This window comes from Sapajus apella, unplaced genomic scaffold (assembly GCF_009761245.1).
Source record: "Sapajus apella isolate SASKATOON/1434 unplaced genomic scaffold, GSC_monkey_1.0 scaffold111, whole genome shotgun sequence".
Lineage (NCBI taxonomy): Eukaryota > Metazoa > Chordata > Mammalia > Primates > Cebidae > Sapajus > Sapajus apella.
In genome coordinates this window covers 2104527-2120284 of record NW_022437051.1, presented here as the reverse complement: position 1 = coordinate 2120284, position 15758 = coordinate 2104527, and the positions used below count along the sequence as shown (strand labels likewise).

General features: G+C 43.0%; 1 long non-coding RNA gene across 1 annotated transcript in view; it reads left to right on the top strand.

Moving 5' to 3' along the window:
- LOC116537488 overlaps positions 1-15174 on the top strand; it is a 22174-nt gene extending 7000 nt beyond the window's left edge. Inside the window, exon 2 of the long non-coding RNA XR_004263146.1 lies at positions 15113-15174. This is a non-coding gene — a long non-coding RNA (uncharacterized LOC116537488). The remainder of the gene's footprint in view (positions 1-15112) is intronic.
- The last annotated feature ends 584 nt before the right edge of the window (positions 15175-15758 follow it).

Here is a 15758-nt window from a genome sequence, read left to right as displayed (position 1 = left end):
AAGGAAAGAAGGAAGGAGGGAAGGAAGGAAGGAAGGAAGGAAGGAAGGAAGGAAGGAAGGAAGGAAGGAAGGAAGGAAGGAAGGAAGGAAAGAAAGAAAGAAAGGGGTCTTAGGGGCTCTGAGCAGAACGGGACCGCCAAATGCTACATGGGGAATCCTGCAAACTGGGGAGTGGGATGAGGGGAAGAAGCGTGGAGACCCGGCCGGTCCGGGTGGGCGTGGGAGGTGGGGGCCAGGGAGATGACCTTCATCCACTCTGCGGCTAAGCCCCACTTGAACCTCTCACCCAGACATGGCGAATCCTCTTCGGAAACCACTGCTAACCAGGTCATTGTCCTACCTAAGTAGAACCGGAAGTCCCAGGAGAACTCTGGCCCAAAGGTGGTCCAAGAACAGGGGACAGTGTGTCAGCCACTGTGCCTGATGTGAGCCACCGTCCCTGGCTCTGTCTCAATTTAAAGGTTCTAAAACACCTCATCAACCATAAAGGTCTCCTTTCATTTCTTCCCAGTAAGTTCCTTGGCCTCTGTCCAAGCGTGCCCACCTCCTCCCGAAGGCTCTGATGACCGGGAGGAATTAGGAAAAGAAGCTTCCGTCAAGCCACACACACAAATGCCTTTTTCATTTCTTGCCCTCAAGTCAGGGGTGCCACTTACCCTCTCGTGACCAAGAGGGCTACCCAAGTGCTTCTTTCCAATGCAAAGGCAATTTGCTCCCAAAGCATTGAGACTGCTCCTAGACAGAAACTGTGAGGAACTTAAATAGAGGCTCATTTCAGATTTTAAAAGAAAAGAATTTTGTTTACTAAGTGTTCACTAGCTGCGTGTTGATCTGCCTGGTCTTCTGCTTTTTTGTGAGCCCAGGGCTTCCAACAATTGGCATTCAATACTTATTTATTAAACGAATGAATGAGTCACCAACTTCTGAGTAAAACTCTCAGTAAACTAAAACAAGACTTCAAGAACCAAAGAATTAATTATCTCATCACCGTATTAAATGCTGATCATTGGTGGATATGTATGTGTGCATATACACGCAGTTTTACAGAAAGAAGTTTTCTTCTTTTTAATTTAAAGAAGACCCCTTCAGGCTGGGCGCTGCGGCTCCTGCCTGTAATCCCGGCACTTTGGGAGACCAAGGTAGGCGGATCACCTGAGGCCAGGAGGTCGAGACCCGTGGGGCCAACACGGTGAAACCCCATTTCTACTAAAAAAAATTCAAAAATTAGCCAGGCTTGGTGGTGGGCTTCTGTAGTGCCTGCTACTAGGGAGGCTGAGGCAGGAGAATCGTTTGAACCCAGAAGGCAGAGGCTGCAGTCAGCCGAGATATCGTCTCCATCTCCAAAAAAAAAAATAATAATAATAATGAAAAGCCCCTTCTTTTTATTTTGAAATTCTAAAAAAAGATTTCAGACATTCAAAATGTCATAAAAAGTAATATAAGAAACACCAGGAAACCCACCATAAAGCTTAAGAAATAACAAGGCTGGGCGTGATGGCTCGTGTCTGCCTCTCACGTTTGGGAGACGGAGGTGGGAGGGTGACTTCCGTGAGTCAAGGCTGCAGTGATCTATGATTGCACCACTGCACTCCAGCCTGGGTGACAGAGCAAGACCCTGTCTCAAACAAGTCAATAAAGTAGTAGAAGCCACCTGTGTATGCCTTCCCACTTTCTTTCCTACCAGAAGGGCCCACTGTCTTCAATTAAAGCAACTTCCGTAGTCCTGGGAGGGATGGCTCCACATGCTTTCCCTTTCCTCTCTAATCACAGGTGGCTAAGTCAAGGTGGACACCTGGCACACCTGTGCCAATCCGTTGCTTCTGCCCAGGAGTTTAGAAATGGAGGTCTGAGCTAATTTGCTGTGATGAGCAAAACTGACAGGTCATGCTAATTTCAGGGCTCAGATTTTTTCTAGCAGTGTGGCCATCATGAGCCCTGTGCAAGAAGAAGAGTGTGAATCATTGAAAGGGGCAAAAAGAGCAGACACACAGAGATAGGAAAAAGAGGAGGGGGGAGAGAGAGGGAGAGAGGCTTTTTTTTTTTTTTTTTTTTTTTTCTGGAGGCAGAGTCTCACTCTCATCTGGGCTGGAGTGCATGGTACGATCTCAGCTCACTGCAACCTCCACCTTCTGGGATCAAGTGATTCTCCTACCCCAGCCTCCGCAGTAGCTGGGATTACAGGTGCCCACCACCATGCCTGCCTGGCTAATTTTTGTATTTTTATGGAGACGAGGTTTCACCTTGTTGGCGGCTGATCTCGAACTCCTGGCCTCAAGTGATTGCCTGCCTCATCCTCCCAAAGCGCTGCGATTACAGGCATGAGCCACCATACCAGGCCACTTTCTGTATATCTGTTTGTTTAGTTTGCCCTCCCACCACCCCCATTAAAATGTAAGCTCTATGAAAGCAGGGAAGTGGTCTATTTTATTCTCTGCTGTATCCGTGATGACTAGAACAATAAAAGGTACTCAGTAAATATTTATACCTACAACAAAGGAGACAGGTCTGTTTCAGTGGGAGAGAAGAGGCCTGGTGCTGCCCAGGTGGAGCGAGTCCTGCGGGGTCTCTCAGTTCCGCCACTAACCTCTCACTGAGTGACTCTGCACAGGTCATGTAACCTCTCTGAACCTCAGTGTCACATAGTGATAACTATCTGTGAGCTACAGAAAGTTGTCGGGACATTAAAAAATCTGGAGACAACAGATGCTGGAGAGGATGTGGAGAAATAGGAACACTTTTGCACTGTTGGTGGGAGTGTAAATTAGTTCAACCATTGTGGAAGACAGTGTGGTGATTCCTCGAGGACCTAGAAATAGAAATTCCATTTGACCCAGCAATCCCATTACTGGGTATATATCCAAAGGATTACAAATCGTTCTACTATAAGGACACGTGCACATGAATGTTCATTGCAGCACTGTTTACAATAGCAAGACCTGGAACCAACCCAAATACCCATCAATGATAGACTGACTGGACAGGGAAAATGTGGCACATATACACCATGGAATACTATGCAGCCATCAAAAACGATGAATTCATGTCCTTTGTAGGGACATGGATGAACCTGGAAACCATCATTCTCAGCAAACTGACACAAGAACAGAAAATCAAACACTGCATGTTCTCACTCATAGGTGGGTGTTGAACAATGAGAACACATGGACACAGGGAGGGGAGCATCACACACTGGGGTCTGTTGGAGGGAACTAGGGGAGGGACAGCGGGGGGTGGGGAGTTGGGGACAGATAGCATGGGGAGAAATGCCAGATATAGGTGATGGGGAGGAAGGCAGCAAATCACACTGCCCTGTGTGTACCTATGCAACAATCTTGCATGTTCTTCACATGTACCCCAAAACCTAAAATGCAATTAAAAAAAAAAAAGTTGTCAGGAGGATTAACTGGAGTCCTGGGTTGAATGAAGTACCTGGAAGTGAGAGAAGATGCTGGGTAAATAGCAGCTATAGTGACTGTGTATTGTCTTAGCAAGGGAAGGGAGCCAAGACCCAAAGCCCGGATACTTAGGGGAGGGCAATCCTCCTGCGGGGAAGGGAGAGGACAGGGGGAGGTCCCGGGCAAAGCTCAGAGGCCGCAGGCAGAAGATCTGGGCTGGAGGCACAGGTCGCTTGATGACGATAGTTGGCAATCTGGGTCAAATCTCTTCGTGAAAACCAGTTTTTCCTATCTCCCAACCTCATAGGCTTTATGTGAGGATCAAAAAAATATATTGCATACAAAGAAGCTCTCTTTAACGCATAAAGCACTGAATAAAGGCTTTTGTGACGGTTTCCCAATTTTGCCCGTGGCTGGCTGGATAAATACATGCCTGTCCTGTCCTTCTCAGCAGAAGCTGCTTTATTCTCCAGAAACTCGTATTCCTGGGGCCTGGACAGGTAGGAGCGTGGCTGGGTGTCTGCATCTATCTCTGCTCCAAAGACCCAGTTTCCCCCAACGATTTTATATTATTTTAAGCCTATTTTAACATGTGTTCTTACCAGGACAAATGCACTTCTACTATTCCTTTATTGCATTATAATTCCTTTAGGCCATATTTACTTTTGAAAAATGGCTAGGTTCTTCTTTTTTTTTTTTGAGACGAAGTCTTGCTCTGTTGTCTGGGCTGGAGTGCAGTGGTGCCATCTCAGCTCACTGCCACCTCCACCTCCCGAGTTCAAGCAATTCTCCTGCCTCAGCTTCCTGAGTAGCTGGGACTACAGACACGTGCCACCACACCTGGCCAATTTTTGTATTATTAGTAGAGACGAGGTTTCACCATATTGGCCGGACTGCTCTTGAACTCCTGACCTTGCGATCCACCCACCTCAGCCTTCCAAAGTGCTGGGATTACAGGTGTGAGCCACCACGCCCTGTTCTTCCTGCATGTTTTTACATCACCTTGTCTGAAGGAGGCAAGGTGGCACACTGGGAGATGGATCTATCAGAGAGCCATGGCAGCCACGCAGGTGAGAGATTCAGATGGCATGGACCAGAGAGGTGGCAGCAGACGTGTGAGAAGTGTTGGGTTCTGGGCATCTCAGTTATTACACTGGAAACGTGACTTTCACTCGTGTGACATCTCTTGGGCTTAAATCATTCTTTTTCGTACTGAACACTCAGAAGGCTAGCATTCATTATTTCCTGTGGTGTCTCATCCCAAACTCCACCCATCGATTTCAGCGAAACCACTTTCTCCCACCTCCCGTCTCCATAGACACAACGCCTCTGGGATAGCTTTTCTTCCTCAAAGGCCTGGCCGGGGACTCCGCTTCCCAAATGGACACTCTTCCCACTGTGCCCCTCAGTCTCCAGCTCTCTAACTTTCTGAATTTCTTTTTCTTCTCTTTCTTTATTGTTATTTTTTTTAATGGAATCTCCCTGTGTCATCCAAACTGGAGTGCAATATTGTGATCTCAGCTCACTTCAACCTCTGCCTCCCGGGCTCAGGCAATTCTCCTGCCTCAGCCTCTCCAGTAACTGGGATTGCAGGCATGTGCCACCATGCCCAGCTAATTTTTGTATTTTTAGTAGAGACGAGGGTTTCACCATGTTGGCCAGGCTCATCTTGAGCTCCTGACCTCAGGTGATCTGCCCGTCTCGGCCTCCCAAAGTGCTGGGATTACAGGTGTGTGAACCACTGTGCCTGGCCCCTTCTGGATTTCATTGACATTACAAACCCAGGTGCTTTGACTTGAAATGAAACAAAAATAGTCATTGTCCCTCTAAAAACTTGACTGGTTAAGACTGGTCAAGGGTGAAAATGGCACTTTAAAAGTCATTGACCTAAGTGTGTGACCTAAATAATGCCATCGGCTGCATGAAGTCGGGTTTACAAAACGCCGTGATAGAGAGTGGAGCTGGAAGCTGTGTGACGTTATCAGCCAAGCTGCCATCTCCCCAGGACTGCAACAGTCAGGACACCACCTGGCATTTTGCTCTCAGTAGCTTTAAATATCCTTAGTGATGATCTAACTCGACTCCCACAGGAATACCATTTGCTGCTTTCTATTATAGCTCTTAGTAATAGGAGTCCTTTTTTTCCCCTAACAACGAATGCACAACCTGATCTTGTGTCTTTCTTTCTCGAATTGCATGCATTTCATGCTGTTGTGTTTTGTCTTCTTATTTTCAGAATACATAAAAAAAAGAATAGAGATCTACAGGTGAAAATAATGCCTACGAAACCATCCACTACCCTGCGGGTGGATAGAAATAATTCTACAAACTATGAAATTGATTATATGTCACTGAGTGATGTCAACTCCTTACATTTTATTTCAGCATGTTTCATGAATAGAACTGGGAAATTTTGTTTGCTTGTTTTGTTTTGTTTTTTGTTTTTTGAGACGGAGTCTTGCTCTGTTGCCCACGCTGGAGTGCAATGGTGCGATCTCGGATGACTGCAATCTCCATCTCCTGGGTTTAAGTGAGTCTCCTGTCTCAGCCTCCGAAGTAGCTGGGACTACAGGCACGTGCCACCTCACCCGACTAATTTTCTACTTCATAAAATAATTCAAGAACATTCCTTCTTTTCTACATGCTGGAACAATTTAAACAGAATTGAGTGCCACCTGCTCCTTAAAGGTGTCTTAGAACGTCCCTGTGACACTAGTTGGGCATTTCTGAGGGAACTCTGACTTTTTCTCTTTGTTGTATGAGAATCAGAATGCTTTGGGTTTTTTCTCTTCTGAGGTCCATTTTGCTAAATTTTTTTTCCAAGAAAATTGTATTTTTCACCCAAGTTTTATTTACTTTCTTTTTTTTTTTTTTTTAGAAGGAGTTTCACTCTCTTGTTGCCCAGGCTAGAGTGCAGTGGTGCGATCTCGGCTCACTGCAACTTCCACCTCCCAGGTTTAAGAGATTCGTATGCCTCAGCCTCCTGAGTAGCTGAGATTACAGGCATGCACCACCACGCCTGGCTAATTTTGTATTTTTAGTGGAGATGGGGTTTCTCCATGTTGGTCAGGTGGGTCTCAAACTCCCAACCTCAGGTGATCCGCCCACCTTGGCCTCCCAAAGTGCTGGGATCACAGACATGAGCCATCATGCCTGGCTCAAGTTTTACTTTCATGGAGTTAAGCAAAGTACAGTAGTTCCATATTAATATAGTTTTATGGTTATTTTTCTCTTATTCTTTCTTCTTTTGTATATTTGCATTTTCTACTTTTTTTTCTGTTTAGGTTAGCTAGTGCTTTTCTATTTTTTAATTCTTTTCGCCAAAGATTCAGTTTACTTCTTTTTCTAATGTTGTCTAATTCAGTAAGTTAGAAAGTTCTGTTTTTATTTTTATCAATTTATTCTTTCTACATCCCTTCAGCTTATTTTATTGTTCTTTTTCTAAGCTAGATGCTTGATACATTTGGTTTTTATTATTTATTTAAGTATTTAAACCTACGAATTTTCCTTCATTCAACTACCTTAATACTATTTCATAGATTTCAAGGTGTGGAAAACGTATTGATTTTGTTATTTTTATTTTCTAGAAGTCCTGTGATTTAGGTTAGTATTACATTTTGATCCAAGAGATAAGAAGAATTTCTTTAAATTAAAATTCATTTAGGATAAACTTTTTTCCCCTAACAACGAACGCACAACTTAATCTTGTGTCTTTCTTTCTCGAATTGCATGCATTTCACTCTGTTGTGCTTTGTGTTCTTATTTTCAGAATACATAAAAAAAAGAATAGAGATCTACAGGTGAAAATAATCCCTATGAAACCATCCACTACCCTGCGGGTGGAAAGAAATGATTCTACAAACTATGACATATGATATATGTCACTGAGTGATGTCAACTCCTTACATTTTATTTCAGCATGTTTCATGAATAGAACTGGGAAATTTTGTTTGCTTGTTTTGTTTTGTTTTTTGTTTTTGGAGACGGAGTCTTCCTCTGTTGCCCACGCTGCAGTGCAATGGTGAGATCTCAGATGACTGCAATCTCCATCTCCCGGGTTGTGGATTGATTAGATCCACAAGAAATGAGAGAGGTGATTCCCTGAAGGAAGTGATGATTGCAGACAAATACAAAGTAGTCATCTTCATTCCAAAACCATCACCTCAACAAAAGAAAGCATAAAGTCCACTGCTTCTGTGGGGTAGAAAAATAAACCAGAACATTCTTACTTAAACAACTTAACCTCTTTATAAGATTGTTTGTTTTTGTTCATTGTAAATATCATTCCATAATACAAGCAGTAGAGACTCATGGTTAATAATCAGCCCAACTAAACTGTCAATCAAATAGGGAGTATAATAAAGATATTTTTAGTCTAGTAAAGTTTCAAAATATTACTTCCTATGTACTCTTTCTTAGGAATATCCTAGAAATATGCTTCATTTAAATCAGGAAATGATTTTTTTTTTTTTTTTGAGACAGAGTCTTGTTCTGTCGCCAGGCGCCAGGCTGGAGTGCAGTGGTGCGATCTCGGCTCACTGCAACCTCCGCCTCCCAGGTTCAAGCAATGCTCCTGCCTCAGCCTCCCGAGTAGCTGGGACTACAGGCCTGCCCCACCACACCCTGCTAATTTTTGTATTTTTAGTAGAGACGGGATTTCACCATGTTGGCCAGGATGATCTCGATCTCTTGACCTTGAGATCTGCCCACCTTGGCCTCCCAAAGTGCTAGGATTACAGGTGTGAGCCACCGTGCCCGGCAGAGATGGGGTTTTGACATGTTACCAGGCTGGTCTCAACTCCCGACCTCAGGTGATCCACCCACCTCAGCCTCCCAAAGTGCTGGCATTACAGGCCTGAGCCACTGTACCTGGCCGGGAAATACATTTTTAAGAAGAGGATCAGGAATATCCTAGAGGATATACCTCATTAAATTAGAAAAGAGGAAGACATGGGATGAAGGCAACAGGAAGTCCAGCACAGGAGGGAGAGAAGGACCCCCAGGGTTGTGGGAAGTACCTCCCAGGACGACAGCTCCCAGAGAACAACCAGGGCAGAGGGAGCTGGAGGCGGGGGCTGCAGAAGAGATCAAGAATTCTCACCAGGGAGAAGCAGTAAGATCACAATAAAAATAATAAAAATTATTCAACAAAAATAAACATAAAGCCAGTGATTTATGACAACACAGTGATTCTGAATTTATTAAGGGACTTATTGTGCTGTGTTGAGAACGTTAGAAGTTTCCCTAACAGGGGAATGTGAGATCAAGTGAACAAAAACTCAAATGTAGAAACAAACAAGTCCAAATCAATGACTATCTCTAGGAGGGAAATAAAGGAAGACAAACAATGTGTTCATAGTATACTCAATGACTCTGTTATGAAGAATACTATATAGATCATAAAGTATAAATAATTAAAATCAATTAGATAAAAATTGTGCTACAACCCTATTGATAAGATGCAAGGGGGTGGGGGGGTACCGAAAAGCAATATGTGTGTGGAGCGAAAACTAAATAAATGCTTTTCTTCACTTGCACCCAGTATAATTAATGAGTTGACACAGAGAACCTTTATTTCTTATTGAATCACTGCTCCTTCCTTTCTTCCTTATTCCTGCCTTCTTTCTTTTTTTCTTTTTCTTTCTTTCTTTTTTTCTTTCTTTTTTTTTTTAACAGACTCTGGCATTACAGGCATGAGCCACTGCACCTGGCCTCATTTGCCCAGGCTGGAGTGCAGTGGTATGATCTCGGCTCACTGCAACCTCTGCCTCCCGGGTTCAAGTGATTCTCCTGCCTCAGCCTTCCGAGTATCTGGGATTACAGGTGTGGGTTACCAAGCCTGGCTAATTTTTGTATTTTTAGTAGCAACAGCGTTTCACCATGTTGGCCAGGCTGATCTTGAATTCCTGGACTCAAGCAATCCAACTGCCTCAGCCTCCCAAAGTGCTGAGGTTACAGTCATGAGCCACTGCGCCCAGCCATTGCTGTTTTTTTCAAATACACACTAGTTGAAATTCCGCCCCCCCCCACTCATAGAAACAATGTTATATTCAGTCACTTTCAGGTATATAACAGGAAGTCTCTTTTTCAGGTGCTGAAGTCTAATCACGTCTATTCTGATATCAAAACTGCAGTCTAGGTTTTGCCCTGGGTATAATGGACTTGAATATAGACACCTCCGCTCTAGAAAACAATGATCAAAGCTGAACATGACATGAAAAGCAACGAGAAAGTCCTAGAGCATGAGCGGAAGTTGGCTGCGGCTGGTGAGGAGTGCAGCTGGCGTGCTGGTGCATGCAGGGAGAGAGCCAGGCAAGCAAATGCCATCTCTGTGGCTTTTTGCCTGTGGCTGTGTGCAGTCCATGCAGCATGAAGACCAGTAGATGTGACAAATGCACAGGTTTTCTGGCATGGGGGACAAGAAAAATGAAGCCAGAAAATCATGAATGCTGAAGAGAATGAGAAGGTCCCAGAAGACAGACATTTAGAGATGGGATGCTCAAGTTATATCTCTGACAGACCCCAAAGGCACACATATGTGAAACAGGCTTAAAGCAGCCCAGCTCAGGAAATTAAATCTAAACTGAGAACAGAGCTCCATCCAAGAGATACTCTTCACGCTAAACTTTCCCGCTAACACAAAGGGGAAGAAACACACATTGGAGAAAAATAGCAGAATCCAGAATCCCCACGATTTAACATAAGAATTCTAGGATCAATCCAAATTACCTGTCATGTGAAGAATCAAGAACATGGAATTCAGCTGGGCATGATGGCTCACACCTGTAATCCCAGCACTTTGGGAGGCCAAAGCAGGTGGATCACCTGAGGTCAGGAGTTCGAGACTAGCCTGGCCAATATGGTGAAACCCTGTCTCTACTACAAATACAAAAATTAGCCAGGTGTGGTGGTGTGTGTCTGTAGTCCCAGCTACTAAAGTGGCTGAGACAGGAGAATCCTTGAACCCAGGAGGTGGAGGTTGCAGTGAGCCAAGATCATGCCACTGCACTCCAGCCTGGGTGACAGAGTGAGGCTCCGAAAAAAAAAAAAAAAAAAAAAGACAAAAAAAAAAAAAAAAAAAAAAAAAAAAAAAAAAAACAAGAAAGGAAGGAAGGAAGGAGAAAATGGAATTCATTCTCAAGAGAAAAGAGAATCAATGAAGGCACATCCCAATTTGAACCCAAGTTGAAAATCACAGACATGATTTTAAAGTAGATATTGTAGCTATTGCCAACGAAGTAAAAGACACAAGTTTTCAACAGAAGAAAGCCTCAGCAAATAGAAAATCTCATCAGAGGACAGACAAAATAAAATGCAAGATAGGTCAATAAAAATTACCCAGGCCTGGCGTGGTTGCTCACACCTGTAATCCCAGCACTTTGGGAGGCCGAGGCGGGAGGATCCCTTGAGCCCACGAGTTGACCAAACTGGGCAACACGGCAAGGCCCCATCTCTAAAAAATAAAAATGAAAGGATTGGCCAGGTGTGATTATGTGGGCCTATAGTTCCAGCTACTTGGGAGCCTGAGGTGGGAGGATCACTTGAGCCCACAAGTTAGAGGCTGCAGTGAGCCAAGATCATGCCATTGCACTTCAGCCTGGGTGACAGAGCAAAACCCTGTCACACACACAAAAGAAAAGTGACTCCAAATAGTCATAAATATTCTAGAAAAGTTATTGAACTTTTAATGAAATGGTAGGCTTTTTTGGGAAGCCCCACACACAAAAATCTAGTTATTTACAAAAGGGGGAAAATCAGGCTGGCCTTGGATTCCTGTGTGCAATATTTTAACCTATTAAAGAGTAGAACAATACCCACAAGATATTTAAGGAAAGAAAGGGACAAGAATGGTCTCTCAAGCCTCACTGCCCTTAAGTGTGAGTCTAGAGCTGCAGTTTTTCTATTTTGTTTTCTTTGTCTTGTTTTCGGGATGGAGTGCCACTCACTCTGTCGCCCAGGCTCGTCTTGAACTCCTGACTTCAGGTGACCCACCCACCTCGGCCTCCCAAAGTGTTGGGATTACAGGCGTGAGCCACCGCACCCAGCCTAAAGTCGATCAGTTTCAAAGGTTTTAGTGTGGTTTCTGTTTTTCTAGCCCTGATTGATACTAAAATTGACAGCTCAAGTAATAAAGCAATAAACATATTAAAAGAGCTAAGGTTGATAGTAATAAAGATTACATTCGTGTAGAAAATAAGGTGGTAATAGAATGGGAAAGATGGGAAAACATACTAATCTTCTCATTGCTTATAGTAGAGAACTAATAGTTATGTTCTAAAGAAATAGAGGGTTAAAGGCATTACAGAAAGCTATCATTATAGCCGGGCACCGTGGCTCACGCCTGTAATCCCAGCACTTTGGGAGGCTGAGAAGTGCGGATCACTTGAGGTCAGGAGTTTGAGATGAGCCTGGCCAACATAGTGAAACCCAGTCTCTACTAGAAAATACAAAAATTAGCCAGATGTGGCGGTACACGCCTGTAGTCCCAGCTTCTCCGGAGGCTGAGGTGGGAGAATCGCCGGACCTGGAAGGTGGAGGTGGCAGTGAGCTGAGATTGTGCCACTGCACTGCAGCCTGGGTAACAGAGTGAGACTCCATCTACAAAAAATAAAAATTAAATTATCATTATAAAAGTGTCTATTAGAAAAAATATACTAATCTTTCTAAATATCAGAGAACTACATATAAAAAGCAAAGCAAAAGAAAACAGACAAATTTAAAAAAGAAAACAAAAGGAACGAGTAATCCCAGCACTTTGGGAGGTTAAGGCCGGCGGATCACGAGATCAGGAGGTCAAGGCCAGGCTGGCCAGCACAGTGAAGCCTCATCTCTCCTGAAAAATACAAAAGAATCAGCTGGGCATGGTGGTGGAGGCCTGTAGTCCCAGCTACCCGGGAGGCTGAGGCAGGAGAATTGCTTGAACCCAGGAGGCGGAAGTTGCAGTGCGCCGAGATCGTGCCATTGCACTCCAGCCTGGGTGACAGAGCAAGACTCTGTCTCGAAAACAAAACAAAACAAAACAAAACGGAAAACCATATATCATATCTAAGACTAAACAACACCTTAGTCACATCTATAAATTCAAATGGGGTTAGCACCCCAACTAAGAGAACAATATTTTCAAGCTAAATCATAAGGCAAAACATAACTCTCTGTACGTCATACACAACTAAAACAGAATATTGAACATAAAAAGATGAGTAAGGCTGTATTAAAGGAGAGTACACCAAAAGAAAGCAAAGGTCATGGTTTTACTCTAAGTTTAGGTAAATTGAAGTTCAAGAAAAAAAAAAAAAAGATTAAGTAAGACCAATAAAAACACCTTATAATGCTAAAGGGTATGAGTCACAGTGAAGATATAGTCGTTATAAATAGCTGAGTGCCAAATAACAATGCAATGGCACTCATAAACTTGGAATTATAGGATGCAAAAGGAGAAAGAGACAGAATCACACCGGTTTCATTCCTGACTCTATAGTCTATGACAAATCAAATGAATAAAAATAAAATCAATAGGCCGGGTGCAGTGGCTTACACCTGTAATCTCCACACTTTGGAAGGCTGAGGAGAGTGGATCACCTGAGGTCAGGAGTTCAAGATCAGCCTGACCCAAATGGTGAAACCCCGTCTCTACTAAAAATACAAAAAATTAGTGGGGGCATGGTGGCAGGGACGTGTAATCCCAGCTACTGGGGAGGCTGAGGCAGAATTCCTTGAACCCGAGAGGCAGATGTTGCAGTGAGCTGAGGTTGCGCCATTGCACTCTAGCCTGGGCAGCAAGAGCAAAACTCCATCTCAAAAATAAAATAAATAATCCAGAACTCTCATATAATCTATGTTAAATATATTCTCTACACATAGAGCATATTCTTATTTCAGGAATAGTCAAGAATGGAACATTCAAGAAAATCGACTGCATAAGAGGTCACCAAGAAAAACCCTGAATAAATTCTAGAATGTAGAAATAGCATAGGCAAAATTCTTTGGTCACTATGCAATAAATGATAAATTAATTTTTAAAATCAGATAAAAATTCCTTTTCACCTTAACATCTTTAAAGTTTATCCTAAATGAATTTTAATTTAAAGAAATTCTTCTTATCTCTTGGATCAAAATGTAATATTAACCTAAATCACAGGACTTCTAGAAAATAAAAATAACAAAATCAATACATTTTCCACACCTATGAAATCTATGAAATAGTATTAAGGTAGTTGAATGAAGGAAAATTCATAGGTTTAAATACTTAAATAAATAATAAAAACCAAATGTATCAAGCATCTAGCTCAGAAAAAGAACAATAAAATAAACTGAAGGGATGTAGAAAGAATAAATTGATAAAAATAAAAACAGAACTTTCTAACTTACTGAATTAGACAACATTAGAAAAAGAAGTAAACTGAATCTTTGGCGAAAAGAATTAAAAAATAGAAAAGCACTAGCTAACCTAAACAGAAAAAAAGTAGGAAATGCAAATATACAAGAGAAGAGAGAATAAGAGAAAAATAACCATAAAACTATATTAATATGGAACTACTGTACTTTGCTTAACTCCATGAAAGTAAAACTTGAGCCAGGCATGATGGCTCATGTCTGTGATCCCAGCACTTTGGGAGGCCAAGGTGGGCGGATCACCTGAGGTTGGGAGTTTGAGACCCGCCTGACCAACATGGAGAAACCCCATCTCCACTAAAAATACAAAATTAGCCAGGCGTGGTGGTGCATGCCTGTAATCTCAGCTACTCAGGAGGCTGAGGCATACGAATCTCTTAAACCTGGGAGGTGGAAGTTGCAGTGAGCCGAGATCGCACCACTGCACTCTAGCCTGGGCAACAAGAGAGTGAAACTCCTTCTAAAAAAAAAAAAAAAAGAAAGTAAATAAAACTTGGGTGAAAAATACAATTTTCTTGGAAAAAAAATTTAGCAAAATGGACCTCAGAAGAGAAAAAACCCAAAGCATTCTGATTCTCATACAACAAAGAGAAAAAGTTGTCAGAGTTCCCTCAGAAATGCCCAACTAGTGTCACAGGGATGTTCTAAGACACCTTTAAGGAGCAGGTGGCACTCAATTCTGTTTAAATTGTTCCAGCATGTAGAAAGGAAGGAAAGTTCTTGAATTATTTTATGAAACATAACATTGATTTCAAAACCTGAGATGGCACACTTTAACCAAGAAAACTACAGTTGAATCTCAGTATCAATGCAAAAATCATAAGAAACAAATAACTTTCAGAAAATTACATGGGAATAATTTGGGGACAATTCTGTGATCATCGTTGAGAAAATGCAATGTGACACACCTTTGAGTCTGGACCAGTTGCCTCAGGTGAACCCTGGGTGCTAGGTCTGGAAGGAGCAATGGCCGTGTTCCTCTCCCAGATGGCTGCCTGATACACACCCTCAACACGCACTCCTTCATGCGTTCATTCTTCAGCAGGCAGCACAAGGCCACTCACTGCTCCTACTGCCTCCATTTATATAGTATCAGAAAGTTCCAGAGAGTCCAGGCAAAGTGGCTCGCATCTGTAATCCCAGCACTCTGGGAGGCTGAGGTGGCTGGATCACGAGGTCAGGAGTTCAAGACCAGCCTGGCCAACATGGCAAAACCCCTCCTCTTACAAAAATACAAAAATTAGCCGGGTGTGGTGGCACATGCCTGTAATTCTAGCTGCTTGGGAGGCTGAAGCAGGAAAATCACTTGATCTCGGGAGCCAGAGGTGGCACTGAGTTGAGATTACACCCCTGCACTCCAGCCTGGGTGACAGAGCAAGACTCTGTCAAAAAAAAAAAAAAAAAAAAAAAAAGATTCCAAAGAGTTCCAGAACCTTTTTTCAAAACTGGGAGATTCCTGACCTTTATTCAAGAGGCCCCTCCTCTGACTGGCTGCCTACTCAGATAATCAGCATTTCCAGTAATCTTTAATGGATGATTATGGGGTTCTGTGATGCCCTTTGGTGTAACATATTTGTGTATTTTGTTTGTTTTCCAGAGACAGGGTCTTCCTATGTGGCCTTGGCTGGCCTCAAACTCCTGGGCTCAAGCGATTCTCCTGTCTTGGGCTCCCAAAGAGCTGGGAATTACAGGCATGGGCCCCACACCCAGCCCATATTTGTGTTTTAATTGTGGATCCCTTGACTTTTAGCTCCTTTAAATAAAAGATGCAGACACTGGAGGTTCTGTGACCTGTTAAGAGAAAGGACATTTTAGGGGGACTAGTAAGCATCTGGTGTCTCCCATATTACACAGTATAAGTGACTTTTTTCTTTTTTTGTCACTCAGGCTGGAGTGCAATGGCGCCATCTTGGCTTACTGCAACCTCTACCTACTGGGTTCAAGTAATTCTCCTGCCTCAGCCTCCCAAGT